General features: G+C 43.6%; 1 protein-coding gene across 2 annotated transcripts in view; it reads left to right on the plus strand.

Moving 5' to 3' along the window:
- Positions 1 to 26371, plus strand: part of SV2C (synaptic vesicle glycoprotein 2C) — a 385830-nt gene that overhangs the window by 199238 nt on the left and 160221 nt on the right. Inside the window, exon 1 of one of the 2 annotated variants that reach the window (XM_037530198.2) lies at positions 12076 to 12113. The exons of the other annotated variant lie outside the window; for it this stretch is intronic. The gene's annotated coding sequence lies outside the window, so the exon portion shown is untranslated. Of the gene's footprint in view, positions 1 to 12075; positions 12114 to 26371 lie in introns of those variants that run through there. 2 annotated transcript variants of the gene reach the window in all.

Below are 26371 nucleotides of genomic sequence, written 5' to 3' on the forward strand. Positions count from 1 at the left end.
TCGCAACCCAGCGCTCAACCGCTGCGCCACCGGGGAGGCCCCATCCAAACACTTTTGAGTAGACATTCAGGTTGTTTTCTATTTTTGGTTATCATAAACAATGCTGCTATGAACACAGGATGTATGTCTTCTCAGATGAGTGCATCTGTGTTCTTTGAGTAAATAGCAAGAAGTGGGGATACCTGGATCTTGTGGAATTTCCATTTGTAATATTTTGAGGAATCTCCATACTGTTTTTCATAATGGCTACACCAACTTACATTCCACCAATTATATACAAAGGTTCCCTTCTCATCACATCTTCTCTAACACTTTTTGCTTTTTGTCTTTTGGATAATTGCCATTCTTACAGGTGCGAGGTGATCTCTCACTGTTGTTTTGATTTATATCGCTAATAGTAAAAGATGATGAGCATCTTTTCATGTGCCTTTTGGCCATCTGTCTGTCTTCTTTGGAAAAGGGTCTGTTTGGATCCTCTGACTATTTTTAAACTGGATTGTTTGGGTTTTATTTTTATAAGAGGGTAAAGAATAACTAGGATAAAATAAACCACCTGTATAGAAGCATCACAACTTTTACTGATTCTAATAAATGAAAGAAAAAATCCCTTAGGTTTACTTAATTCCTCTTAGGTTTGGTCAGGCTGTGTTGGCTGACCAAAACTCTCACCACTACCCCTTACACTAATAATATTGTTTCTTATAATATCCTGGTATGCATGCTGATGACATACTATCAAAGTATAATTAGTAAAACTGACAAAGTACACACAAAAAGTAAAGTTAAGAAAAACACCTTAGAAATGTAGCTCTCCCAGATTGTCTGATGTAATACAAGTGTAACATCCAGAGTATCAAATGGGTGCATTGTCTGGACCTTGAATCCATCGTAAATATTTTTTTAGTCACAGGTGAGCTTTTGATAAAAAAAAAAAGAGCAGTAGAAGGCTTGAAGTTAAATCCACTGTGCCAAAAATCTGGGGTACAGATTTTGTGTATCAACACCATATGCTTTGAGACTCAACCAAAGAGGAAAGGGGCTGCCATTCTTTTACAGGCCATCTGTCCAACTTACTGGCTGTGCCCTGTGTCTGAGCAGCTCTGTTCTCAGAAAGCGGGGGCTGTGAAGGAACTGTAGATGTCCCTTGACCAGGCCCTGTCTCCACCCTGCATTCTTTATTCCATTCAAGCTGCTGACACCTCAGTAGTCATTCGACTGCACTGAAGTGGACAGCTTCTGCTTTGTGTCCCATAGAATGCCTCCTCTCTGTTCCTCCTGGACCCACATCTTTCCCTTTGCCAAATGGCCCCTTCTCACATTCCCTGGGGGCCTGGCGAGCGTGTCTGCCAGGCTGCTTCCATCAGAGCTGAGCATTTCAGACTATCCTAGGAATTTCAGTGTAGTCATACAGGGACAAAAGACAGAGGCAGCTGAATCATTCCAGAGATAGAACTCCAGAAGTCTTCTGAGAATTCAGGGATCTCCTGGCTATTGTCTATCCCAGACCCGGTTCTTCAGGTTTTCTTGTACTTGACCAGCTCATGTTTCTGCCAATCTCTCATGCATTTTGGCTTAAGTTAGCCACAGGTTCATTTTCTGATGTTTGCATACCCTGTGCTATCACAGACCTCACATCTGGATACTTCTCTGTGTAGCCTCTTTGGGTTATTGCCTCAGTTGCATTGCCTGCTGACTGTCACTCCTGGAAGCTGTCTGTTATATCATCATCCAAGATCTGCAGCCTAAAGTCCAGTCCCACATGTGAGATCAATCCAGGGCCTCAGGCCCCAGCCCACATCCAGGATGCTTGTCTTCTGAGTTCCTGGGTGATGTCACCAGCCTGCATACTCATTTGATCACTGCTGCCTATGTTTTAAGCAGAGCTCTGCCACTTGCACCCCTTGCTCTGGAGATCCTCAGCAAATTCTGTTTATATAATGGTGTTTCCAAGGAAGAGGAAGAGGTGCCCTCATCTCCCACCAGAGAGACAACTGTGTCTTTGGTCTTGTGCCCAAGTCTTGTTCTACCAAGCAGGTGTCTACCACCCATGGGGTCCTGTTAGGATACTTGTGATGGTATTGCTTCAACTTTGCTTTCCTTGATGAGAATCCTGGAGTTCTTTATAAATAAATATATGGAGCTTTGTCTTCTCAGGGACTCTGAGGTCTTAGCATAATCACCTCAAAGACCATCACTCCTTCCTACTGATCTCTGAGTTTTTTTGACCTAAGGTGTCTGGATCTCATCTTCTGCTAAACCGATGAAGCATGGAAGGTGGGCTTGGAAATTGTGTTTTACCAAGTTGTCCTTTGGCCTGTGCATTAATATATAGGCATCTTCTTCTACCTTCTGAAAACTACATTCTGTTCTCTTAGTTTTAACCTATCTGGATAATGTGCCAGGAAAATCTTCACTGAGGATTCTAAGAACCAATAAAATTTTCACAGTGGGTAGAGGATACAGTTATGTAGAATATCCTCTACCCCTGTAAGAATTTTGCATTGACTATGGAACAACCTGATGACATGTGTTTTTGAGATGGCAATCCTGAGCTAACTTCTGTTCTTATAACTTTCTACAACTTCTGAGCCTAAGTTCCCAGAGAGCCTTCAGAGATAAGCTACTTCATTTGCAAACAGGAATTTCACAGCATTAAGTTGGCATCTGAGGTAATAAGTTAAAAAATCCACCATATTTTTAGGGCATCTACTAATAACCCAACTGTGCCTTTTGTGAAATAAACGAGAAGGGGGAGGAAAGAAGGAAGGAAGTTTCTTCCCCAGCAGGCAAGTGACCCATAGCCACAAACAGAGTTTTTGGTGATAGCTCATTTTTTTTTTTTTGAGGCTACATTGGTTGATAACACTAGGTAATTTAGAGGTCTAGGATCTCACCTTCTCAGATGCCTGTCGCATACCACACCCAAGTTCTCCAGCAGAGTCTATTGTGTCCCCACCCTGCTTTGCTCTCCCTCTCCTCCTCCGGTCTCTTCCTCCAGTAGCCCCAATTCTGTATCAGTTTCCTAGGGGTTTTTATTTGTTAGGTTTGGTTTGACCTATATCATTTACCATTATCCACTCCAGTTCCATCTATGATGTTGCAAATGGCAAGATTTCATCTTCTTTATAGTTCAGCAGTATTGCATTTTGTATATATACCACTTGTTCTTAATCCACTCATCTGATCTTGGGCACATAGATTGTTTCTATAACTTGGTTATATAATAAATAGTGCTCCAATGAATACAGGAGTACATATATCCATTTGAGTTAGTATTTTTGCATCTTTCAGGTAGATGCCTAGGCATAGAATTATTGAAGCATATGGTAAATCTATTTGTCATATTTTAAGAAATCTCCATACTGTTTTCCAGAGAGGCTGGATCAGTCTATATTCCTACCAGCAGTGTACAAGGTCTATTATTACAACACCTGCTGCTGTTTCTGACCTTTCTGATATGGGCTATTCTCACAGCTGTGCAATGGCACCTCATTGTAGTTTTGATTTGCATTTCCCTGATGGTAAGTACTAATGAACATTTTTTTTCATGTGCCAATTTAGCTAGTTCTAATGGCAAAATTAGACTTCCTACTCCCTTCTTTTGAACTGACAATAGTTTGGCTTGTGCTTAATTTGACTTCATATCAGTGGTAAAGTTGGGAAGCTATCTTCTTGGGATTTGCAAGGAACTCCTGGTAAGTATGTGAGGAAGGGGCACTAAACTTTACCTTATCTAAATTTTACCTGATCCTTCAGATCTCCTAATTAAAGATCCTATTGTTCTGGTTGGCCACTAAAAACAGATATGAGTTCAAGTGGCAATCTAGACAGTCTAATGTTCATATAGCATAAATTATTGTGAAGGAAATAGTTAACGTGGCTCCCAGAAATCTCTTATTGGGACTGGGAGTAGAGTGAGAGAATAGGAAGTTATAAAAAATCTTTTCATCAGCAAGGAATGATCTTAGTCTAGATGTAAAGAAGAGAAAATGAGATTTAGACAAAGTATTAGTACTAAATGTTTCCACCACTAATATTTTTGATATTGTTATCTCTCTTTTTTTAAAAGATTTATTTGTTTATTTGTTTGTTTGTTTATGCAACCACTGGGTACAGTCAAAAGTGCAGGAGGGTAAGAGAATTCACCAGAGCCAGAGCAGGGAACAGAACAGACAGATGGACGAAATACACTGCTGAGGGGAGTAGCGGGCGTGGCAGGAGAGGACTGTGGGGCCCTCGCCAGTGGCCAGGGATCGAACTGGTGCTGCAGAGGCTGTGGGCAGCTTCGCAACCCAGCGCTCAACCGCTGCGCCACCAGGGGAGGCCCCGGTATTGTTATCACTTAAAATAAAAAGCCATTTGTGATCTAAAGGTTGGTCAGCACTAATACCTATGCATTGTGCTAAAAATATAAATTAACCTACCTCCCTGAAAGCTTACTACATGCATTTTTATAGCTACATCATATGGGGGAAATCAGCATGTCTATTACTAAAATAGAAAAGCTGAGAACACAAATAGCTGTTTGAACACTAATTTGGAGCAGGGAGATTATGCAAGGCCAATTCTGAACATGGAAACAATAACTCTCCCTTGAGTAGGAAAATAATTTAATAGCATTCAATGTATTAACCAACCTGCGGTAGAATGCTAAAAAGGAAAATCCAGCCAGTGATAATGTGGAAGACCCAATGGGAACATGTGGATTTGAGTTGTAAATCATTTGGATACAGAGGATCTGTAACACTTGTTATAGAGCTTAAAGCAGCAGCAGAAGTTACTAAAAGAAAAGGAGAAGGGGAAAGAGAAGAGAGATAACTTATGCCACAAAGTGGACACCTATGGTTTTGTGTAAATATCTAAATCAAATTAAAGCTATAAAAATTTGGGGGAGGGGTTCTCAGGGTATTGTTGTGCTATTACCCCTCCAAAGAAGTAGTTGCAAAATGTGAGCTCTTAAGTCCCTCATTAGAAAGACCCTTGATAAGGCCAATTTTGAAAGAGAAGTTCAAGAAGGAATATAGAAGATTAATTACATGTTTGAACAACAATTCAAAATCTATTCAGCATCCTTGATTAGAAAGCATTGTGTGGGGACTTTGTGCCTTCAAAAGGCAGTTGTGCTACAGGGAATGAGACAGAATTACTGATACCAACTTGATGATGAGAGCTGCGCATGCAGCTGAACCTAAGAGTTATTACAGTATGGACCTGGGAAGGACACTTTTGCCTAGAATGGCTGGCAAAGGTACTGAAGAAAAGGTGGCATTTGGTATTCCTGGCAGTGAGCAGGGAGAGCATGAGCAACTTTACACAAAGGGAGAGATACTTGGAAATTTGTACCAATTAGTCCTGAATATCTGAGCCATAAGAAACAAATTGGGAATACTGGAGGAAAGGACTGGAAAGGAAGACCAATACCATATTACAACCAGCTTTGCACAGGTTGTCTCTGTCATGGTTGGTGAATGAGCTGGTTATTGCTATGTGCAACTCAGTGTTATTCACAGGAAACCCTCTGAGAGACTGTGCAGAGTACTCTTCAAAACTGCCTCTCCAGGGAGCAAGAGCAATGAAATATGTACCTTTCAATTCCCATCCCTTGTTGCTTGGGGGTTCCCGAGCCTATTGTGCAAGCACAGGAGTGGCTGAGATCAGAGACTTGCAGTGTGTCATTCAGTATTTCCTGTATGCTGAAGCTCCTGTTAGGCATTGACATGTGACATACCTTTTTCGCTTTCTATCTGAACTCTAAAGTTTCCCTTTTGCTTGCAGAAGCTGTTTTGGTTCTAAGCAAGTATTTGCCAAACACCTCCTATGATCTAGGGACCCTGCTACAGAAACAGGTTGAGAATTACCACTTTATTCCTATGCTACATGTTGTCGTTGAAAGGTTTGAGCTGTCGAGTTGCTTACACATAGCAGCTCTTCTCCTGGGTGTCTCCAAACCTTGACTGGATCCCTACAATGTTGTGTGAGGTGGTGCCAATCTTCACCACTGTTCAGATATTGGGGGCATCTCTTCCTGGCGCTGAGACTTCAGGAATATAACTCCCTTTGTCTTCTCAGTAGTCACATCCTTGGAGGCTCAACATTTTCTGAGTGACAAAATCTATTTTATTTAGATGTGCAAATGCAAATGGGAATAAATACATGGAGAGGCCCAATCATGGGCCCATGGAGTACACCCAAGGCACAACTCTGAACAGCTTAATTCAGCTCCCTCCTTGAGAAGAAAGTTTTCAGACATCAAATTCTGCCTCTGTTTATGGCGGAATGTTTATCATAGGCATCCCTACTCCATCCCCAACTAGACCCTAGCACAGACTTCTAAGTAACACTGCCTTCCCCTCTGAACCAGCAGAGGAGGCTAAAGACCTCTTTGGGTTCTCTTTCCCTGACTCTGCCTTAGGCAGCTTCTTTCTAGGCAATTTTGAGCAGAAAAGTTCTTCCAAAATCTGACTTTTCACTTAGTTAATTTTTTTTTCATTTTTAGCCTTCCATCCAGTTCCCGTTTGCTTACTGAAGTCATTTTGACTCTAAGGAAATATTTGCCCAACAGCTTCTATGATCTAGGGACCTTGCTAGAGAAACAGCTTGGGAAACATCAATGGCGGTGTAATTCTTGATGTCTCAACAAAAATAAGCTCAACATACACCTCAGTTTAAACAGAAGTCATTGTAGCGCGTTTACTATGTGCCAGATACTTTGAGAGTTGAGGATAGTGTTAAGTTTAAGAATGCTTTTGCTGTGAGTAAAAGATTCTAATTCAAAGTGACTTTAAGAAATTAGGAGATGTAGTTAATTATTTAAATAAAAAAATTAGGACAAACAGTGGATCACCACTAATGGAAACATCCTTGAGAGAAGTGACTAATTTAGAATCTACCAAGAAGCTAGTCTAGAAAGGCTATAAAAAAGGGAACACATTTCAACTTTTGCATTTGCTTTTTACAGATTGTAAAAGACCTGACTGTCAAATTAGGGGGACCTGCAGCATGGTGTCTGGCAGAAATGAAACTGATGGTTCATGGCCCTACAGTCACAGATGATTCAAGCAGGAGATAATCTCGCATAATCAAAATTCCTTTAGATTAGGCACCATTTCCTTAAAGGCACATGAAATCATATTAAGTTTACCCTCTCTTAATGTTGTCAGTAAGGTTTTAAAGCCTAAGCATATTGTAATCTATTTAGGAGGTAGACTGACTGTGCAATATATGGTATTAAATATAAATAGAAGTTCCACATTGTTTCAAGTGCTTATGTAAAATACGAACAGAAATGCTTAAGCATTCTGGATTAAACCATGTTGTTAAATATATGTATGCAAAAGAAAATATGCATTTCTAAATAAAATCAGGTTTCTTTAAGGAAGGACCTATATGTGGAAGTTGGGTGAATGATGATAAGGCAACTAGCAGAGTTGGGCAGATGATTGATTTGCTGCCTTTTCAAATATGAAAATCATTCCTTAGAATTTCCCATTGCCTGGAAACATTTTTAAGCCTTTCTTTCACTTTTATTCAGTAAAATAAGACTTATGGCCCATTACTCCAACATCTGAAGTCACTCCTATGGGAGGATTAACATTTCTTCTATTTTAGTCACTGGCTTTCCTTCATGGTGCCATTTTTCTTTGTGTGTTTACTTGTTTTATGTGCTCATTATTTTCTAATTTTCATTTAAAACTAACTTAAGGGGGGGGCCTCGCCAGTGGCACAGTGGGTTTAGCACCGCCCTTCGAAGCTGTCTGCAGCCTCTGCAGCACCAGTTCAATTCTCCGCACCGGCCAGGGAGAACCCCACATGGCATGCAGACCTCTCCTGCCTCGCCCACTGCTCCCCTCAGCAGTGCCTTCGGTCTGTCTGCCAGTTCTGCTCCCCACTCTGGCTCTGGTGAATCCTCTTACCCTCCCGCGCTTCTGACCTGTACGCCAGTTCTTGTATAAATAAATAAATCTTTGAAAAAAAAACAGACAAAAAAACAAAGAAAAAAAAAACTTACTTAAGGGGGCCTCCCTGGTGGCGCAGCGGGTTGAGTGCAGCGCTGTGAAGCTGTCTGCAACCTCTGCAGTGCCGGTTCTATTCCTGGCTGGCCAGGGAGATTCCCACATGGCCGGGCAGACCTCTCCTGTCTTGCCCGCTGCTCCCCTCAGCAGTCTGTCTGCCTGTTCTGCTCCCTGCTAGTCTCTGGTGAATTCTTTCACCCTCCCGCGCCTCTAGCCTGAACCCCAGTGCTTATATAAATAAATAAATCTTTAAAAAAAGTAAAACTTACTTAAGGGAATATTCTTAAATCTAGGCTGGAGAGGTCCTTCGAAAAGAATTGTGCTCTCCTCCTGCTAGGACCTTTGAGAAATTACTAGCCAGTAATAAACTGAATTGATAGTTTAATGAAAATTTGGGGCTGCAAAGTCAGCCACCAGAGATGGTCCACATTTTTTTTTAAAGTAAGGCATTCTAAACCATAGGGACCCCCAGGCACAGGGTGAGGGTGGAGAAAGGTGTGGGGACAGGGCCTTCGCTTGCTCAGGACTAAGCAGTATTGGTTGGAATGAACACCTTTGCGTGTATTAAATTTGCAGGGATTATGGCAGAATTCATGTGTAGGGAGTGACTGTGAGTCAGGAGCTAAACTTGTCAGGGAAGGTGGGGAGCAACTTGGAGGGAGGTCTGAGCAACACCAACATTTAAAAGTAGTTGGTGAATAAAACCAGTGAGCTGAGATTCCAAGCTGTAGTTTTTAGAAGAGACCAAGAATGTTCTGGAGGCAGCAATGAGGAACAAGAAGGACACCATCCTGCCACAGTGATACAAGAGCTGGAGAAGAAGACACATCATCACTAGAGCGAGTTGTGGGGGGAACAGACTGTTTGGGGAGAGACTTCCATTAGAGCAGGAAATGAAGGGAACATTTAGAGAAGAGGCTGAGAATATAGGGCATTTTGCTAGTGGCAGACTATACACTCCATAAGGGCTAGTCAAAGAGGTCCAGGAGGAGGTTAGGGAGAAAGAGACAGAATCTTTTGAACATTCAACTGTAGGGGTGAGAAGTGCACATGAATTTCTGGGGCTTTGAGTAGAAGCTGATATAAATAGGTGTTAAGAGTTTGATGAGATTAACATCAGTAGACTCCCAAGACAGAGTGTTAGGGATGCTGTGAAGGTACTGGGGGTAAGAAAGGTGAGTGTCTGTGCCTCTCTAGTGACCCTTCGCCATGGGTTGGTGAGAACTGGAGAGGTGTGGCCTTAGTTCTCTAGATCCTGATATGGAAGCCAGGTCTGAGTTCCAGGGCATCCTACAGGATTAGCATCTACTCATAGTCTTTGGGAAACCTCCCTCAAGGGGGAGAGGGATGAACATTGTTCTGTGCCCACTATGTGCTTCCTGTTAGTGTTATCAAATATAACCACCACAGCAGCTGTACTTAGTCGGAATTATTTTTACCAAAACCACTCTGCAGATCTTTCATGCTCCTTTGGTGAGTTTAATGGCCTGCTTTCTGGCATCACAAGTAGACAATGTCCTGAGAGTTAAATCCAGATTTATAGGAGAGTAGCAACTTCAGAGCACTGGGATTTTATGGGGACAGGGCAGCTGTCCCCTTAACTCTCACAAGTTCCTGCAAGACATGTGTTTTCTTATTGTGAGAGTGTGAAGGAGACTATTCTGACAGGTGGATCTAATAGGCCTGGGGTGAGGGGTACACCAGCTGGTACCCCAAAATGACAGCAGCTCTGGAGGGAAAGCCAAGGAAACCTGACGATGTATCACCATCCTGAGAAAATGTTCTCTTGGCCGAAAGACACACATTAAAATACTCCCCTGCAACACAAACTGGACTTAAAATGGGACATTTCCTGCAAACACACAATGATTTTCCTGTAGGAGATATTATCTCTAGTGCATCAAGACATGAAAACCCAGCATCTGGAAAAATTTATACACTTCTTTAAATGCCTTCTGTGGACAGCATGGGGGGATGATTTAGGGAGAAATAACATAGTATAGAACATGTCGATCATTCTATAGGTTTATTTCATGGTTTTTTGAACTTCTATCACTTGTAGAAATAATCCATTATTCTCTGACATCTGGGGGGAGGTTCTCAAGGGATATGTATTTTGAAAGTCAATAAATTACCAGCACATTTTGCAGTTGAGAGCTCAAAAATTTTATATATAATATGTAAGGCAATCTAGATAATTTTAGATTTTTTAAATTTCTCATTTTCATTTCTAATGCCAACATTAGAAATAAATGTACATTCATAGGTACTTGGAATGTATTCCTCCTCGTGGTAAAAAAAATAATTTTAGTCTAAATAATGATTTAATAAATTATTCATTCATTGCAAATGATCCACAAAATGCGTGTGCATTTTTAATTTTCACATTGCCTGACCATGTCTGGGCAACACATCTGATGACAAACTGCAAAGCCACCAACCAAAACAAGACCCAGGCAGGCATCCATGGACCAACATAGCAAGTGTAGGCTCACCAGGACAGGAGAATCCCAAGCTACAGTTCTAAGAGTGCCAGTACTGGAGAGAAGGGAAAGTTAGCGGCCAAGAATTGTCTCTACTCTCTTCTCTCTTACCTATGGTGGCACAAAGCAGTAGGAAAGCGACTGGTCCTCTACCAGTCTCTGTGGCACCAGGCCACATAGACATTTTGCTGTCAGCTTTTCTGGGCAGGCGGCTGCTGACGGTACCTCATCTCTTCCTGGCACATGGACGTGTTTTAGTTACATTTACATCCACGAGTTCATCCATTCAATCATCCCCGCATCTTTACACGAACAGAACATTGACAGCTAGATGGTGTGTGTGCGTGCGTGTGTGCGTGTGTGTGTGTGTGTGTGTGTGTGTGTGTGTGAGAGAGAGAGAGAGAGAGAGAGAGAGAGAGAGAGAGAGAGAGAGAGACTATCACCGGCGCTGTGCTTCGTCTACATCAGTGGGTCAGTCATCATCACAGTGAAAAGCAGAAAAACCGCGCACCTCCTTACCCCCCACCCCACCGCGTGGGTTTGGCTGCTGTGCAGGGAGTGGCGTGGAAGAGGAGACGGAAGGGGCGGGGCGGGAGGCCAGCAGAGGGTGACGCCCGGCTTTGCCGCGGCTGGGCCGGGTGCCAGCCTTGGGTATGGTCTCGCAAGGGGGCGGGTTCTCCTGATCCCCCCCATCCCCACCACTTTGCAATTTAGAGGCTGGAGCTGGGACTCCGGCACACCAAGGGGCCAATTGGTCGTGAGAATACAAGCAAAATTTCCGTGGCTTTTTTTTTGTGTGTGTGTGTGTGTAACATTTGGTAGTTTAGCTCAAAAGGGTCATTTCCAATGTCTAGAGTCTGGCCCTACTTGGCACTGGGGAGACCCTAGACATCCGGCAAAAGTTCCTCCTGTTGCGACCCCAAGCTTCCCCTCGCTGCTCCTCGTGTGTCACCGTGAGGGTGGCGGATGGGGAACGCCCAGGCTAGACCTTCGTGGTGAAGTGAACAGGCCAGTCCCACACCCAGAGAACAGGAGTCAAGCCCTCTTTCTCTGTCACCAGCCAGTCCAACACTCAGAATTCCCGGGTCTCGCTGGACCAACCTCGGGGCACGGCGCCCAGGTGCACGGTGCAGTCACGCTCAGTGCCCAATTAAGGACTAGTGCCCTCCTTTTCCCCAGCTACAACTTGCAGCCCTGACTTCTCCAAAGTCAGGCTCTGCCCCCCCTTCGCATCCTGAGCTGCGGCCCCTCAGCACCCCGAAAACCCGGAGCCGGTCAACCCGCCCTGCACAGAGCCGCGCGCTGCGCCCGCCCCCGGCGCGCGGAGCCTCCCGCCCAGCGCTCCGCTCGTACTCGCGCCTCGCCGCCGCCCGGCACTGCAGCACGAGGGGGCGGAGGCGCAGGCGGGTGGAGGCGGAGGACCGCAGCGTGCCAGCCCAGAGCACTTTCCCGCCCCTCCTCTCGCCGCTGGCAGCTCGGAGGAGCCACCACTCCGCACGCCGCAGGAGAGAGTGGCAGACGCAGGCGGCCCCGGGGAGCGAGCCCGAGCGACGCCCGCGCGGCTGCAGCTGCGACGCCGACACCGCCCAAGGCAGGGGTTCCCCCGACGGCGGGAGCGGTGAGTGGGGGGCCCCTGCGGCCGCGGCCGGATTTCCTGCAGCTGCTTAATTTCTCTTCCGGACGCGGAGATCGGGAGCTGCAGTCTGGGGAACTTTTTGCAGCCTCGCAGAAGCGCAACTTTGCCCCGCCCGTCCCTGGGGAAGCGGTGGCAAGCGCCAGGTGCTGCCTTTTGTCAGGGTACGGCAGGGGGAGTCGGCGTAAAGCAGGTGGCGTCACCCTCCTTTGGGGGGACGCGGGGGGACGCGGGGGGATGCCGGTGCACTTTGTCCGGGATTCCGGGGAAGGCGGTGGGTGGCTGCTGGGATGCGGGTGGCCGCGCCCGCCTTCTCCGAGGAGCCCCACGCGCCTCTGCTGACGGGTCCCGCGGTCAGGAGGCGGCTGCTCTCCCTGCGAGCTCCCCCCAGCTTTGTGCTCAACTTTCCGGCGGGGATCCCTCTGCAGACGTGCGGGTGTCGGGAGAGCGGAGGCAGCCGCAGTAGGCGCTGCGGGAGTCTAAAAGAAACACGGGGACACTCTTCCACACAGTCGGGGTAGTCCCCGTCTCGTGTCTGCGCGACGCCAGGGAGGGTGCAGAGCAGGGGAACCCGCGGGGCCGTGGCTGCTGGTGAGTGCGGGCTGCGCTCCACGACACCTTCATTCAGCAAAAACCTGTCGAGCGCCCGCCGGGCTCCAGGCACAGGGAAATAGACCAATTGGCTTGAGGCTCGGGGGGGTGTGGGGGGGAGAGGGGGGGTATCGACCATCACCCATAAACAAACATCAGGTGGTGGTGAGGCTGTGGAGGTGATCGCCCAACTCATTTCACCCCCCGCCTGGCGGGCTCTCCCCCCTGCCTGGCTCCTGGAACTGGGAAGACTTATTTCTCCAGTGTGTCGCGGCGGCCGGCCGGGGCTGGACCAACGAGGACTGCGGAATATGGGGGTGAACTTGACATGGGGGCAGCAGGCACCGAGCCGCAGGTGCATATCCCAGAGCATTTCTGTGGGTGTGCAGGGACCTCAGGCGCCCGGAGCGCGGGGGCGGAGGGGGAGGGGCTGAGTCACTGGAACTGGAGGTGCCGCCTGGACGGCCTGAGCAGGGGGGCGCTCGCGTCACCGGCTACGTGTGCTAGTGATGCAAAAGCAGACCCACCAGGGCGGGTGGTGGTGAGGGGTGTGGGGGGTGAAGGCAAGGTCCGGGTCTGGGGGCGGGTGTGTGTGTGCGTCACAGACTCTCAGGTGAGGGGTACCTGGTGCGACCCTGCGGGGCCCGCGGCTCCCCGGCGGGGCCCCGGGGGCGCGGTCTGACTGCGGCTGGAGCTCAGCGGCCCCGCGGGGCAGCGGGGAAAGCCCCGCAGGGCCGGGCTGCGGGCAGGCGGGCTGCTCCGCAGTGCGCCGCAGTGTCGGCGAGGCGCTGCAGCGGCTGGGCGCTCCCTGGGGGGCCGAAGAGAGCTTTTAAGGCGCCGTGGCAGGGGTGCCCTGATGGTCTCAGTCGCTGCACCTCCTTCCTTCATACCCAACTGATTGACAGCGCTGGAAAGTTGTTTCAGTTTAATTCTGGGGTCCTTAATCCTGGAGGCGAAGTTGGCATTAATCTTTTTGGCGTTCATTCATTCTCAGTGGCAAGTTCCGAAAGGCCGCGTGCTCGTGGCAAGTTTTCATGCGAAAGCTTCTTTGTTGAGGTTCTCAGGATTTTGTGGTGCTAACCCATTTCTTCACCATGTTTCACAATTTTTGTCAGGAGGTCTGGCCTCTAAGGGGGCTTGAGGATGACATACTAAACAATGTGCCACCGTTCCTTTATTATACTTCGCTAAATGTGGGTTAAAAAGAGTGATACATTTCTTGGTAGAAAATAAAAAGCCCATTCCACATTTCATTCTGTTTATTTTTTTAAAAAGCCTCATTTTTTAAAATTAATTAATTTATTTATTCATACAAGCACTGGGTACAGTCAGAAGCGCGGAAGGGTGAGAGAATTCACCAGAGCCAGAGCGGGGAGCAGAGCAGGCAGAAGGACCGAAGTACACTGCTGAGGGGAGCAGCGGGCGGCAGGAGAGGTCTGCGCGCCATGTGGGACCCTCACCCGGGGATCGAACCGGCACTGCAGAGGCTGCGGGCAGCTTGTGGGACCCTCACCCGGGGATCGAACCGGCACTGCAGAGGCTGCGGGCAGCTTCGCAACCCAGTGCTCAACCACTGCGCCACCGGGGAGGCCCTAAAAAGCCTCATTTTTAAGAACCTAGTGGCTTTATTGAATGTGCCCAGATCTGCAGTGTGTAGCAGAAGGGATGAAGAGAGGGAAGGAAGAAGAAAAACAGTCATCAGGCCCTCCCTGGTGGCGCGAGGGGTTAGGACACAACCTACAAAGCTGTCCGCAGCCACTGCAGCACGAGTTCGATCCCCGGCCAGGGAGATACCCACATGGCACAGCAGACCTCTCCTGACTTGCCCACTGCATCCCTCATCAGTGTGTTTTGGTCCTGTTCTGTTCCCCGCTCTGTCTCTGGTGAATTCTCTCACCCCCCACATCTCTGGCCTATACCCCAGTTCTTGTATGCATAAATGGATAAATCTTTAAGAAAAAAAAAAAAAAGAAAAACAGTCATCAGAGGCAAAGATCCCAGTCCCATGTTCCCAACTATTATGTTACCTTGGGCAAGGTATTTAAACCCTCTTGGGTTCATATGCTGCATTTGAGAAATATGAAAAATAGCTGCAGACCAGTTCTTACTACATTATTTTGAGGACAAAAGAGATGGTCTCAGAGAGCTTTGGGCTTACACTTCATCTATGAATGGAAAACATTATGAAACAAAGTACCTTTCAAGAAAGAGAAAACAATTTTATCTTTTCAAAAATTCTGGAGACTCTCCAGTGCTGTCCCTTTAATGAAATTTGGCCTCCAATGTCAGCAAATACAGACAATAGACTTTTCCTCACAGTCTAATATAAAATCAAGTGCCATTTGCTACTGACTGGCAAAGGGGAAAAAAAGCCCACGATTACATCTGAGTATTTTTGGTGATGTAGTAGAGAAAATAAATTTATTTTTCATTAACTAAGGTTGATGAAAGTAGCTTCTCTAGGCAGCAGACTGGCCTAAGAGGTTTGGGTAAAATAAAAAAAAAAAAAGGTCAGTATTAACCTGAGCGTATTCCTTAAGTGTGCACTGTGCCTCAGAGAACAGGATGCAGTTTCCACCCTCAAGGAGATTACCGCCAAGGACATGATTATGTGTAATACATCACATGACTGCAAGTACCAGAAAATCCATTTCCTGTAATTAGGGATATTAGCTCTTACTCTGAGGTACACTTGTTGATGACTTATTTCATGAATAAAAGCATCTGATTTGTCAAAACTCCTTCCTAACTAGTTCACTGTGTTGTTACTCACTTTTCTCATACATAAACGTGAATCTCTGTGAATAATGAAAGTTAAAATGCTCTTTTTGTGCTGTTCAGCTGGCATCAGAGAAAACTCTTCTCCACCAGCTTGCTCTTTGGTTCCACCTTGCTGAGTTTCTGTCTGATGCATTGTTTAAAACATCTGTATCATTGCCCATTTAACACAAACTCTTCATTTAAGCCAAGCCTGTTTGTAAACCTAGGAGAGGCAGTCCCCCAGCTGTGGGCAGTTTTGAAACAACATTGCTAATAAATTGTTGGGTTTTTGGTTTTGTTTTGTTTTTGTTTTTGTTTTGCTTTTTCAATCCCAGCCTCCTGAGCAGCCAGTGTAGGATGTTGCAGTGGTTTGAAGCGCCTTGTATTTATTTGAGACAGCTGAGAATCACAAGGGTGGGGGCGTTACTCCTTTTTTTGCTGGAACTATTTCTTAATAAAGACACTACTTAGTTTTATCATAAATGCCACTTGTAATCAGGGATGATTACAGTTGTATATCAGTTGTATACAGTTGTATATCATGATGACTTCCCCTGGTGGGAAGAATAAAACCAAATGAAATAAATGGAGAGGTTGGATTGTATGGTTTGGTCCTTTCAGTTCTAATATTCTTTCCCTCCATGAAATTCAGAAATATGGGCCTCCCCGGTGGCGAGGGGTTGAGCGCTGGGTTGCGAAGCTGCCTTGAAGCCTCCGCGGCGCCGGTTCTATCCCCGGCTGCTCCCCGGCCACCGGAGGAGGGTCCCACATGGCGCGCAGACCTCTCCTGCCGCCCGCTGCTCCCTTCAGCAGTGTACTTCATCAGTCTGCCTGCTCTGCTCTCCACTCTGACTCTGGTGAATTCTCTCACCCTCCTGCACTTCTGACTGTACCCAGTGCTTGTATAGATAAATAAATCTTAAAAAAAAAATACAGAAATATGTGATGAATTACATTTTTAATTTCAACTGTGCTCTTAAGTGGAATATGAAGTGTTTTTTTTATTCATATTGAAATTTTTCATGGAGTAATGGATTCTACTTTTCTAAAGTAAGTGGTCTATTAGATTTTTTATTATTTCAGTAAATATGAATTAGGATAGATAAAATTTGAAAAATAATCTCAGCATAATGTAGAACAGATATTCAGATCAATTTAACTTGAAAGCATTTGAAATATTCTTTGTTGACTGCCTAATAATGCACATCACTCTTGCTGTATCTTTTCCTGTGAACAGTATGTGATGAAAATTATTAAGACTGGGCACAAGAACTATATTCATGGACTTTAGTCTTCTCATAGCATTTAAGTCCTCTTTTAACTCAAGGGCACAATGAGATTTTTGACCAATAAGATCAAATGCTTTCTGTTGTCATTTGCCATCTATTTGACAATTCTATGACCTGAAATCCTAGAATAGCCAAATACCCTAACGCTTCTCAGATAGTGGTGTGTATCATACTTTTCTGGGGAGCTTGTTCAAATGGAGATTTCTGAGTTCCCGCATAGATATATTCTAAGTTAGTAGTTCTAGGGGTGGGACCAGGATATGCTGTTCATCCAGCTCTGCCAAGTTGACAGGATGTCATAATTAGGGTAGCACACTTGCAGGAGTACTTGAACTTGTGCTAGACCCAGAACATATGGACTTTCTAAGCTATGATGTTTTCTTTTACACTTGTTGAATAACTACTTGAAGCCCTCAGAGAAACCACATTCTAGCTGGCAGGACTGAAAAATGACTGACTTCTTCGGTAAGAGTCACAGGTAGACTGATGGAGTAGGTGTTTGGGAAGAACTCCATGGAGACAGTTGATGGAATCAAAGAAGAAAAGGGCATAAGCAGAAAACGCATCATATATGGCTAGTCATATAGTAGGTTAAAGGAAGAAAACCTTAACTTTCAAGGCCTTCCAGGCTCTGGGAAGCCTGGCCCCTGCTCACATCTATAACTTCATTCTGGATAACCCCCAACATCTCCCATTCCTACAAACTTTCAACATCAGTGTCCTCTGGTCTCTTTCTCTGTGACCTTGTCACCTCCAGCCTACCTTCACCATAGTTTCTCTTTATGTTCTGCACATTCCTGTCTAGTTAGTCCTTTCTGGAAAATCCACGCAAACCTCTCTTTATGTTGAAATTCTATCTCCTTTCCAGTGTACTTTCTCATGTAAATATGGTTGTCAGAGGAAAAATAGGACATGTCGCTAAATTTGAAGTTAGGTAAAATAGAGAAGACAAAACATTTTTTATGTAAATATATTTCAAATATCATGACGTTTATTTTAAAATATTTGTTGTTTAGGGGCCTCCCTGGTGGCGCAGCTGTTGAACGCTGGGCTGCGAAGCTGCCCGCAGCCTGTGCAGCACTGGTTTGATCCCTGGCCACTGGGCGAGGGTTCCCACATGGTGTGCAGACCTCTCCTGCTGCCCGCTGCTCCCCTCAGCAGTGTACTTCGTCAGTCAGCCTGTTCTGTTCCCCGCTCTGGCTCTGATGAATTCTCTTACCCTCCCGTGCTTCTGACTGTACCCAGTGCTTGTATAAATAAATAAATAAATTGTAAAAAAAAAATTGCTCTTAAAAAATAAAAATAAAATATTTGTTGTTTATATGAAATTTAAATTGATCTGGGCAGCCTGTGTTTTTATCTGCTAAATCTGGTGACTCTGTTTATAAAGCTCATTAATTTTACAATTTCCTTTTTTTAAAAAATGAGATTCTTTCATTAATGCTTATCTCTTTTGACTAAACTATTAACTCCAGGAGACCAACAACAGGATGAGAGATAGGTGGATATTTTGTCCCTAGAGCCCGAAATTTTATCTGGGGCATACTAAGAGCTCAATACCTAGTATTAGATGAATTAGTGAACCGTTAGAGGAAATGTTTATTAATCTTCCTAAGCCTTAATTTCTTCAACTGTAAAATGATGAGTTTTCTGTCTAGTTTTTAGGCTCCTGTATAAAGATTAAATTGGGGAAAATATGCATAAAGCTTCCAGGATGTTACTTTGTACTCAATTGTTTTAAAGGTATCTTTTTTCTCAATGTTTATCTTCTAAAGTGAAAGGATTCTTGGGCCTTCCCTGGTGGTGCAGCAGTTGAGCGCTGGGCTGTGAGGCTGCCCGCAGCCTCTGCAGCACCCGTTCCTTCCCCGGCCGCCAGCGAGGGTACCACAAAAAAATAAATAAATAAATAAAAATAAAGTGAAAGGATTCTTTTTTAGTGTATGAAATCCTACTTCTTTTATCTCATAATGAAATACCATAAAGCAGTTAAATGTTTGTGAGTATTTACCAAGTGAAAGATAATCTGCAGATTCAGCTATGTGGTTACAATAGGAGTGCCAGCCTGGGGAATGCTAACACCTGGGATGGCCTCACATTTAGAAGTGCCCTGTGTTTGGTTTATGCTCTGCTGTCACCCCTTTATTTGAACAAGGGGCCCCATATTTTTCTTTGGTTTGAGCCTGCCAGTTAGGTACTGGTCCTGACAATCCATATATGTTTGTATGCAGAGTGTTATATTTTGTCTTCATAATGATTATGGGCCTTGCATTACTCAGAAAACTTGTGATTTTCCCCATATAGATGACTTATGTTTCATTCAACTAAGCTCAATGTCCTTTGTATTACAACATGACTGCCATTATCTGATTACTACCAGCCAGTGTTTCTAGACTTTTGCATGAGCATCAGGAGCATTTAAAGAAGTAGCCTCAGATCTCCTTTTCTCAGATCATTGCCATGGACCTTCCCTCCCCATCACTGTTTCTGCAGTTGCTGAACAACTGGAGCTTGAAATTCCAGATCTGTTTCTGTGGAAATGCCAGCAGCTTGCTTTGTAGACACTAACTTCAATATTCAAGTTTTAAAATCTGCATTTAAGCAAGATAAATACTAATCTTGGTGGTGGTAGGGGAGTTGTTAAAATTTTTTAGGAGAAATATCTGGATGTTTGTTCTTTTCTTTAAATTACCCAGCTGAGTCATGCAGCACAGGCACCTCTGCAGCAGCAAAGAGCCAAGTATTTTGGCACTGGTTAGAGATCATGACCAACCCACATCATCATTTCAAGCTCTTACTGGTCTATTTTAAAATATTCTCACTTTAATATTTCTTTCTAGTAGTTCTAAATATGCCTCTTTTTCTTTATTTCATTTTTGAGCTTATATGTTGTATTTAAGAAGTGATGTTCTAAAAATTCCATGGGGCCATCCTCACATTTGCTCTCACACTTTTATTATTTTGACATGTGACAGCATGCTCCAGTTAAGGCACATAAAACACATTATAAGCTGTAATGCACACAAAAGTAATTTAAGTATGAAGATTATTATTTTTTGAAGCATCCATTTAAATCTGTGGCCTGGGTTTCCCATTGGCCATATCAGTGTGGTGCTAACAATATAGACCCACAGTGTCATCTGCAATCATTTGTCTGGTTCTGTCTCTGCACCAAGGGTGAATTTCTAACCTGCTGCAAAGATTCCTCACTCTTTGAGTCCTCAGGGATCACTCCTGCAGTCCTTATTCCCCGTTCCCTGCAGCAGTATCATCTAACCAACATTCTGGAATCTGCCTTCCAGAATGTACTGGTTCCAGAATTGTAAGATCTGCTTGTGCTACCTTATGCAGTTAATGTCTCTGGAGACTTTAGCGGATGTGTGAATGGGGGCTGGTGAGAGGACACTTAAAGTCACACAGCATCCTGCATTCACAATCAGTTGTCCCCTCTAATGCTTGCCCATTGTCCTAGGACTATCCATGTGGACACTCAAATTGCTTTTTACTTGGAATGAACTCTATTCTGGGAGAGTTCTTAGTCCCTCCCTTCTAAACATATCAGAATACTAAGATATAAGAATATTCAGAGATGTCAAATATTAAGATAAAGCTCAGAATTTTGCACAGAATGTTCATGGTGTCATTACTTGCAGTAGTAAATTTTGGAAACAACTTAAATGTCCATCAGAGGGTGATCAGATCAAGTATGGTTCCTCTAAATCATGAAATTATCACACAGCCATTGGAATGAATGAGGTGAACCTAGATGGATCAACATGGCAATATTTTGAAAATAAATGATTAGTTAAAAATGTAGCAGTCTATTGGCCGGCCTATGTGGTATGTTTCTATTAGTAAAATAAGGTGCATTAAAACATCTGGAATAATAGAGACTATATTGTTACCTTTTGCTTACAAAGCAAAGACCTTAAGCTTTTTACTTTATGTTTCTGAGATGTATGCATTTCCAACAAGAAACACATATTACTTTTGTAATTAAGGCATCAATAAAGGTGGTGAAAATTAATTTCACAATGCTTCTGTGATACTATTTCTCAAACGTATCTGAATAATAATGCTTCAGTGGTTTAAACCAGTGCCAATTTTCCCATGCACACTTCTCTAGTTCGTAGTATAGGTAAGGTAATGGAAGTTGTGAGGACATAAATTATTTTGGTAGTCAATAAAGCTATTTTCATTTTGAATGAAAAAAGGCACACACCTGTAAACATTCAATACAGCGAGAAAGACTGATTATTGCTGACTTGGATTATTAAAGCCAAAGTCCTCCCTCTTCCCCTGCTCCTCAATAAATTTTAAGAGTCTGCTAGCTTTCAAAAGCCTGCATTAATACTTTGGAGATTTTGCTTTGAAGGAAATTTTTCATTCTTCTATGACTGTGTATTTGGTGGAATTGAAGATACGAAATTTTTATCCTCTCTTCCCATAGGCCTGGAATGTTCTCCCTCCCATCACCTATCCCTGCCCCCCAACATACCTACATTTATCTGTGGAAAAGGCTCCTATCTGTGATTCAAGCCTCAGCTTAAAAATAACTTCATGATCATTCATGGAAGAATTTGGGCCCCTTTCACTGTCCCTCCCATGCCCTTGCAGCCACCACTATAGGTTTGCTATTCATTCTCTGTCTTTGTGATCTCTCTACGCATGTTTTTCCTGCTAAGAACTGAGTCTTTTGTTTCTCTGGGAAGAGACCAAGTCATTGGAATCTTTTTAACTCCCTTTACTAGACAAATAGGAGTTGACAATATTTCAAATTATTCTTAAGCCTTTTTATTGCAGAATCATACCCAGAGAAAATCATGTACATATTCAAATGATTTAGTGGAATTGATTTTCACAAACCAAATAATCTCTTTAACCAGCTACCAGATCATGACAGAGATTTATTCCCAGCACCCCAAAAAGTCCCTTCCATGTCCCTTCCATTCAGGATTTTCCACTGTACTGACTTCTGACTTCTCCAGAGGTGCTTAACACAGCTCTGCCTGGCCTGCTCAAGTTATACCTCTGCCCCTTTATTTTATACCCAAAATCTGGGAAACTGCTTGGCAGAGCCTTACCACTGCTGATGGACTTAGGAATGTCTTAACTATGCCCAGGATGTTCTCTGTAGATGCCTAAACTTCTAGTCTACAGATGTTAGAGGCAGAGAACATGGTTCCTGCACTTCTTTGGGTCTCAGGGCAGCTTTCTTGTGACTTGAGTCCAAGTATCTCATGACCTTCACTTTGATCAGACTAGATACACTTGTTTGTAATTTTCTCAAACTTCCTATCAACGTGTGTAGAATTTTGTTTAATGCTTTTTAAGCCTCTGATCATAAAATTACTTGTATTTACTGGATAAAAGCTCCTGAGCTTCCATTTATTCTTATGTCAGGTTTAGTAAGTTGTCAATTCTATTCAGGTTGCCAAATGTATAGCATGGTTACTTAGAATAAAAGCTTTGCTTTTATTTTGTGAACCCTGATTCTTATATCTAATTGTATTTTCTTCATTGCTTTGGAGCTCAGTCAGTTATTTTGTATAGGTTCTAGAAACTTTTCAGAGTGGTGTGACATTATCTGAAGATCTTCAAAATATATACGAATTATTGAAATTCACCCTTATTTCAGTTGAACATGGAATCAGTGGCTGTGGTTGTAAGCAAGCTTTTAAAAACTCATTTTTATTTTACATTGAATAACAACCCTAATATGTCAGAATAATAATAATTAGATGAATGACATATGCATTTATTTTAAATGAAATGACATATATTTTAAATAAATGACATATACATTTATTTTAAAAATAAATGATAAGGGCCTCCCCGGTGGCGCAGCGGTTGAGCGCTGGGTTGCGAACCTGCCCGCGGCCTCTACGGCGCGGTTCGATCCCCGGCTGCTCCCCGGCCACCGGAGGAGGGTCCCGCATGGTGCGCAGACCTCTCCTGCCGCCCGCTGCTCCCCTCAGCAGTGTACTTCGGTCCTTCTGCCTGTTCTGCTCCCTGCTCTGGCTCTGGTGAATTCTCTCACCCTCCCACGCTTCTGACTGTACCCAGTGCATGTGTAAAAAACAAAACAAACAAATAAATAAATAAATTAACATGCCTCTATAAAAAAAAAATAAATAAATAAATGATAAGAGCAGTGTTTATAGAAGATACCAACCCCTTGGAAGCAAAAATGTTGATAAAAATGAATTACTGATGGGCTTGCTGTGACCTATTGGTTATTTAATGTTATATCTGTTATAATCTGAAAGAATAAATGAATTGTGATTTGGATTTTGATGAAAAGAGTTGTATTTTCTTAAAATCATGGACTTATAAAATCTTTGTTACATCTCTACATTTCTTTATCGTAATCTGTCAGGCCTTAGCAGACTTTGTATAATCTCTCCTTTCTCGAGATGGTCAGCCTTTCCTAATACCCAGCAACTCATATGACCAGAGACTCAGCATTGTATATGTATATGATGCTGTTTAAATTCTCTTTTTTGTGGGTCCCATCCATTCCCTCTTTCTCTTATTATCCATCCATTTTCTGTCCACCATCATAACTCTCTCATTGGCTTTTTTATTCCTCTTTTAGCCAGCATTACCTCTCCTGTACTGGGAAAAAAGAAAACAATCTCATTTGATATGTCAGCCATTTGTTGCTATATCATGTTCGCCTGGCCAGCCACTCTGAAAGTTAGTGACTTAATGCAGCAATCATTTTTTTTTTTTTTTTTACCCATACATCTGTGAATTGACTGGGGGCTGACTGAGGAAGGTTGAATTTTGCTATGTTTCTGCCAAGCTTCAGGTTTTTAATCCTACTGGAATAATAGGCTAGCTCTCTCATATTTTTTCTATGGAAATGGCAGAAGTCCAAGAAAGAAGAGTGGAAGCATCGTTGCCTCCCAGGCCTAGGCCCAGAACCAGTACATTGCATTTTAGTCAAGGCCCCATCAACCAAAGATGTATAGTATGTAGGAAAGTTCCACACAATAAGGCATTGCCTCATGTACCACACAACTTCTAGTGCCCACCAGATATTATTTAGGTCAGAAATTCGTTTCTAATAATTTGGGCCTAGAACTTTTCTGTCTTATATACAACCGCAAGTATGTTTGCATAATTTTTTTATATACTACAGTTGAACAAGGGTCAAGGATTAGGGGTGCTAACCCCCCTGCACTGCCAGAGCTTCACTATGCAAAACTTAACTAAAGCTTGCTATTGACCAGGTGCTTTATTGATTAAACTGTTAAAATTAACACATTTTGTATCACATACTATATTCTTTTTTTTTTTAAAGATTTATTTATTTATCCAAGCACTGGGTACAGTCAGAAGCGTAGGAGGGCGAGAGAATTCACCAGGGCCAGAGCGGGGAGCAGAGCAGGCAGACAGACCAACGTACACTGCTGAGGGGAGCAGTGGGTGGCAGGAGAGGTCTGTGCGCCATGTTGGAACCACTGTGCCACCAGGGAGGGCCTACATACTATATTCTTACAATGAAATAAGCTAGAGAAAAGAAAATTTACAGAACTATAATTTACATTTACAGAACTATACTGTATTTATTGAGACCCTAAGTTTACATCATCTGTTCACAAAAAACCTTTATGTAAGTGATCCTGCACAGCTCAAACCCATGTGGTTCAAGAGTCAACTATATTGTTTTCCAGGAATGAAACTATACTCGTAAATCAAGGAAGACCATATTTTGTTTTGTTAAAATTTTACCAAGAGTTGGGCATCATTTCCAAAAATTGCATCACTAGTGGTAATAAACACTAGTTGTGATGCTTAAATTGCCAATAAGCATCTCTATGTTTGTCTACACTGGTTTTTGTTGTATTCAAGGTGAATCTACATTAGGAGACAAACATCTCCTGTCTTTATTTTATATTTCAGAGTTGTTACACTGGAATATTTTCATATTATAAACAATTTATTATGTCTTCTATTTCAACCCAGCGCTCAACCGCTGCACCACTGGGGAGGCCCAGTATATAGATTTTTTTTTTTTAAAGAGGCATGTATTTTTATGTATTTGTTTGTTTGTTTGTTTATTCATGCACTGGGTACAGTCAGAAGCGCAGGAGGGTGAGAGAATTCACCAGAGCCAGAGCAGGGAGCAGAGCAGGCAGAAGGACCGAAGTACACTGCTGAGGGGAGCAGCGGGCGGCAGGAGAGGTCTGCGCACCATGTGGGCCCCTCCTCCAGTGGCCGGGGAGCAGCTGGGGATTGAACCGGCGCTGCAGAGGCCGCCGCGGGCAACTTCGCAACCCAGCGCTCAACCGCTGCGCCACCAGGGAGGCCTAGTATATAGATATTTTAAAAGTATGCATGCTTGGTAGGTTATTTCATGAAAATCATTTAATAAAGCTTTATAAAATACATATTATTGCTAGCAGTTACCCTATTGCTAGGATTGTTGTTTATTATCTGTTGTTTATTATCTATTTTAGTATTGTGTCTAGTAAGCCACTTTATATTTGGGGGTGGGAAGGAGCAGTTGTAACACAGGGAGGCTGCTTCCATCTTGCTACAGTGTCTGAAGGAAAGAAGCCCTCTTTGTGACCCATACCCCTTAATCCCTCATGGCAGTGCTTGTGGAAGATTTGAAGGCGTTTGAGCTTTATGTAAATTCCCACTGATGAGACCTGAGCCAAGATTAGAGAGATATTTTGCAGTGGATAACTAATTCATTTGCTCCCAAATTTTGACATTATTCACTCTCTTATTATTACCAATTACACAGAGAGGCAGGGTGTGAGCTGACCTGCCTACAGTAATGGTGTGTGTGTGTAGTGAGTTTACAGGCTTTTATCATGATTCTGCTGAGGCTCACTCCCAGTGCCAGCAGTCTGGCAATGTGGGCTGCAAAGACATTGAGATGTAATCTAATTTTGATTAGTGATGGGTGAGGACAGGGAAGCTTGGAGAAGAGAAGCCGTAAACAGATGGGCTCAAAGATGGCTGCTCCCACCACTGTGGGAGACGCCCAGGAGGAAACTGCTGCTTTCTTACTAATCCTGGGGTCGCTGCCAGACTGTGTTTCCTGTGGGATTCCCCTGTGAAAATCTGTGATTTAGAAGGGGGAGCCCTCTGAATTGCTGCAGAAGAGGCTCTGACAAAAGAGGGAGTCGTGAAACCATGCGTCCTGTCTTGGTCCATAATTCAAGGATACGAATATTTTCTTATCAACTGAAACTGATGTGAGGGCAATTCAGAAGAAATAAATCAGAAGACATGGAACTATATATAAATCAGGACTGAATAATACATATGCTGCTCCTGTGCCTTTTAATGTAAAGTTGGAGTATTGATAAGGGCACCACACTCTTTATCTCTGGCCTGCAGAGTACATAGTTGTTGAGCAAAGCTTGCCTCATTTATTGATAAATACATTACAGCTAATTGTTTTCTCAAACATTCATTACTGTGAGCCTGAATAGGTAATGATCGTGCCTGCCTTTTGGGACATGGATGGTTGTGCACAAGGAGGTTTGATTATATTCAAAGACAGTGAGTACAAAAAAATTATATGTAGATATGTATCCATATCTGTAAAAGTTAACACCCACCTGCTAGCAAGCCTGAGGA

The sequence above is a fragment of the Talpa occidentalis genome, unplaced genomic scaffold (genome assembly GCF_014898055.3).
Source record: "Talpa occidentalis isolate TD23 unplaced genomic scaffold, MPIMG_talOcc4v2.1 talOcc4.6, whole genome shotgun sequence".
Lineage (NCBI taxonomy): Eukaryota > Metazoa > Chordata > Mammalia > Eulipotyphla > Talpidae > Talpa > Talpa occidentalis.